Source organism: Salvelinus sp. IW2-2015, linkage group LG36 (genome assembly GCF_002910315.2).
Source record: "Salvelinus sp. IW2-2015 linkage group LG36, ASM291031v2, whole genome shotgun sequence".
Classification (NCBI taxonomy): Eukaryota; Metazoa; Chordata; class Actinopteri; order Salmoniformes; family Salmonidae; genus Salvelinus; species Salvelinus sp. IW2-2015.
This window is the reverse complement of record NC_036875.1, coordinates 11,369,054-11,373,387: the sequence shown is the minus strand read 5'-3', so window position 1 is coordinate 11,373,387 and position 4,334 is coordinate 11,369,054. Positions and strand designations below refer to the sequence as shown.

General features: G+C 45.7%; 1 pseudogene; it reads left to right on the top strand.

The window, feature by feature from the left end:
• The window catches only part of LOC111959962 (E3 ubiquitin-protein ligase TRIM35-like), a 16,363-nt pseudogene extending 16,118 nt beyond the window's left edge, over positions 1-245 (top strand).
• The last annotated feature ends 4,089 nt before the right edge of the window (positions 246-4,334 follow it).

Genomic DNA, 4,334 nt, shown 5'->3' with positions numbered 1-4,334 from the left:
ATCAAGCTGTCCGTCCTGTCTCCCTGTAGCGCTGTCTTAGCCGTCTCAAAGTATGGACATTGCATTTATTGCCCTGGCCACATCTGCAGTTCTCATGCCTCCTTGCAGCATGCCTAAGGCACGTTCACGAGATGACGCATGACCCTGGTTTCAGCCAAGTGATGACCAGTACCTCCATTCTGCCTGCCCTTGACCACGAGCCTGTCTTCCTTCTGTACCTCCTGGACTCTGATCTTGGATTTTGACCTTTTGCCTGTCCACGACCATTCTCTTGCTACCCTTTGGATTAATAAACATTGTAAGACTCCAACCATATGCTCCGTGTCTGCATTTGGTCTCGCCTTGTGCCTTTGATATCAAGTGCTTGTCCAATGGGAATAGAGAGAACAGATGGTAACATCTCACAGCAAGAACTGGCAAATCTGGTGCAGTCCATAAGGAGGAGATGCACTGCAGTACTTAATGCAGCTGGTGGCCACACCAGACACTGACTGTTGATTTTGACCCCCCCTTTGCTCAGGGACACATTATTCCATTTCTGTTAGTCACATGTCTGTGGAACTTGTTCAGTTTATGTCTCAGTTGTTGAATATTGTTATGTTCATACAAATATTTACACCTGTTAAGTTTGCTGAAAATAGTCGCAGTTGACAGTGAGAGGACATTTCTTTTTTTGCTGAGTTTATATACACTCGAATAGCAAAAGAAGGAAGTGCTTTGTGTGATTACATTTTTAATATGCCAGGTAGCCTAGGCTACTCCCGTTGTAAAGTGKATTAATGTGCTTAATTTTAGGWGTTGAGAAGCAGCATTAGAAAGATGGGATCCTCCTCTTTTTAATAGTGGCCAGTCAACCCTGTTCCCAGGGTCTTAAACGCTTAGTTTAGAGTTATTTGGCAACATAATCTATGACGCAAACCTTAGAATGTCTTAGAAATCAAAACATATGTGGGCTGCATGATGCAACTCTATTGATGATTTGAAAATGCATGCACTCTGTCTTGCCTCAGTAGACTGCACACGCTGTTCATTAGTCTTTCATTCACAAGTGATAATAGTCTCACCCATCAGACTATTCTAATCTTGTTTTTTCATAAACTAAATCGTATCTGTGAAATTTGTTTTGATTTAGAATGGGCCATTATCAGCCAGGCATGCAACCGTCAGAACAGGGGCAGGGGAAAAAAGAAACGTAATCTGAATGCACTCGAATAGCGAATAGAGGACGCTTTTCACACGTTTTTTTTTCATGCCAGCCAGGTAGGCTACTCAGTCACCGTAACAGCCCTAGGGGGGGAGAGTGGGCTCCCTCCATCWTCCATGTGCACAGACTCAAAACGATGGCAGATGCTTTTTGTAGAGCAGGGAATCTGCTTTCCGCCCGAGAGGAGAGAGCCATGTCCTGCTCCCCTCATCTGCTGCGGACAGACCCCTAGGTCGGTCGCCCCCTCTTTACCCCAGGGGAATCACAAGTGGGGACCTGGAGCCACTGGCACCAGTATACTGCCCTCTTCCTGTCATGCAGCTATACTGGCTCGTTGCAGGGGACGTCGGACCGGGACGGAAGTTTAAAGCCTCGCCTTCTGTTTCAACAGCTTGTTCGGCTCGATAGAGGCATTCAAGAAGTCAGCCTTCTCCTTGTCTGTCAGGCTGGACAGGTTCAGCCACTAGGCCCTCTCTCCTATCACCGCAAGGCTCATGGCGCATTCACAGCTATGGATAGCGCCCCTAGGCAGGCAGCTGGGTTGGCAGACAGCTGGGTTCCCAGACAGCTGGGTTGGACATGCCCAAATCCATTAAGGTTGACCATCTCATCCAGCAGCTCTCCCTGATATGGCATCAGTAGAGTGGTGTTGTTCARTGCCCTAACTGAGTTTGTTGCGGACACATACACCTTCTGGAGGATGGAAGAAGAGAAACATTCCATCATGCCAGGGAGAGATGCGCCGGCGAGGGAGGACGCATGGCGTTCGGGGTATAGGTAGTTAGCTAGAGAAGGTTCCACTGCTGGGGGGGTTGCATAACCTAAGCTCCTCCATACCCTGCATGTCCATGGCAGCGAAGTCCCTASCTGGGACCTTGCAGGACAGGGGCTTGTCCTAGTTGCGTTTGTCAATCTTGAGCTTGGCTGCAGCCCGTTTGCACACATGGAGTAGCCCACACTCCAAGCTGGGAGAGGGGGGCAAGTGTGCTAGAAGGCCTCGAGGTCTGAGCTTCTTCATCATCCTTGTCGCAGAAGATGTGCAGAATACTGTCGTCCTCCTCCTCTACAATCACCATGTCTTCCTTCCTTGCTGCTAGTTCGTCGAACATCTGGTGGAAATCTAGGGGGAGACCGTCTATAACCTCGGCCCAGCTGGTCTCGGTTTGGGGTTGTTGGGTGGCCTCTTTGCCCGAAGGCTGGGAGGAAGAATAGCCTCATGGGGGGGTGGGGGCATCTTCTTGCAATGCACGCAGGACTCTGGGTTAGCGAGAGCTGTCTGGGCATGCTACAGTCGCAAGCAGGTGAAACAGATAGAATGAGTGTCTTCCCTGATAAAGAAACCACATAGGCACGGGTGTAGGGGAGCAGGAGGCAAGCTGGGTTCACCCTGTGAAGGGGTACTAGTAGCCATAGCTCCAGCAAGTGGGAAGTTGTTACGAGAATTTTGTTATCAGTGTTGATGATACCCAATTTAATTAATTACTCAGCCTGAAACCCAGAATTTGTAAGAAACTGGTTGAAATGAATCAGACGGAGGCCCAGCCACAAYAGTCAGAAAATGTAWTTACGAGAGCGCTCTGCCTATCATTWCMTGTACATTGGTTTATATACCTCWCATTTCATCATAARTGTCCCTCCTCCTCTAATACAATGACAATATAGTTCACAAGTCCTTCTCATACATTGCCTGCCACCTGTTATACAATCTACTACAAGCCCAAGGTTTCTCCCCTACCTAGGTRGGGAGACATYCTTCTCTGTTATCAGTTTCACAGTGGTCACAAGTTGTCTGCTACAGTTCCTTGCCTACTAACAGTCCCTCTTTCTTATGGACAAACATTCTTCATCAGACAGGATATAATTCTGTTAGTTATATTTCTAGTTAAATGTAYACATAATTTAGTCATTATTCATARAAATCCCATAACAGAAGTACGGGCTATGCATCTGCTGGCTGACGCTTAGCTGTGTAGCTAGCTAATCTTGTCATTCGAAGGCTAGATGAAGAAAAAGTGCATGGCGTAAGTTTTCGGTGAGCTAGCTAGGTTAGCCTTGCCTTGCCACATTGGCTAACCAAATCTCAAAAGTCTCCTTTCTCTCTTCCACCGTGGTGTGGAAAAAGCGTCCCAAAGCAGGTAGCTAAGAGGGCTAGTTGGATGAAGGCTAGCCATGTTGTGCTAGCTTTGACTGGAGCCTGAGAAGCAAACTTTTCCTTTCAGTAAAAGTACTCAATTCTCTCRACAAGAAGCTGTAATCCTACACTCCGCAGCGAGTCCTGGCAAAYAATTAAGCAGGAAAGCAGTGATTCTGTCCGTCCGACTTTGTGTGATTGGAGCTTCTATGTGGTCACCGGTTCCCCATAGTGAGATACCGAAAAAAGCATTTGAAAGAGAACACACACAGCACATCTACTCTATAGAACCACACACACACACACAAACAGGCCTGTGACACTCTTCTTTTATAGATCAAAAAGGTGGAGGGCTTACTTAAACGAAGGATGGACTAGGTTGGACTGTATGATAGGCTAGATCAGGTTTATTGCTGCCACTATCACACATCAGACAGAATGCAATGAGGAGACGGAGATAAGAATCCCAAAATTATATTTATTCACAGTTGAAGAACGAACACAAAAGGCACATGGGGAGGGTTGAGGCTTGGTTAAAGGGGCAATCTGCTGTTCAAACAATAACCACTGTTTCGGTAAACTGCTCTCAAATTCATAGACAGAGCTATGGGTGTTTATAGTTTGAACCAGGTTTTGAGGCTATGCAGTGTTTGTAAAACAAGCTTATATTTTGGATTCTGATGGGGACAGTTGAACTAAGCTCATGATGCATTTATTCTTCAAGAATCAGTGCCTTCAGAAAGTATTCACACCTCTTAAATTTTTTCACATTTTGTTGTATCACAACCTTGAATTTAAAATAGATATATTTGTGTCACTGATCTACACACAATGCCCCATAATGTCAAAGGGGNAATTTTTTCACATTTTGTTGTATCACAACCTTGAATTTAAAATAGATATATTTGTGTCACTGATCTACACACAATGCCCCATAATGTCAAAGGGGAATTATGTTTTTAGAATTTTGTACAAATTAATAAACTAAAAGCTGAAATG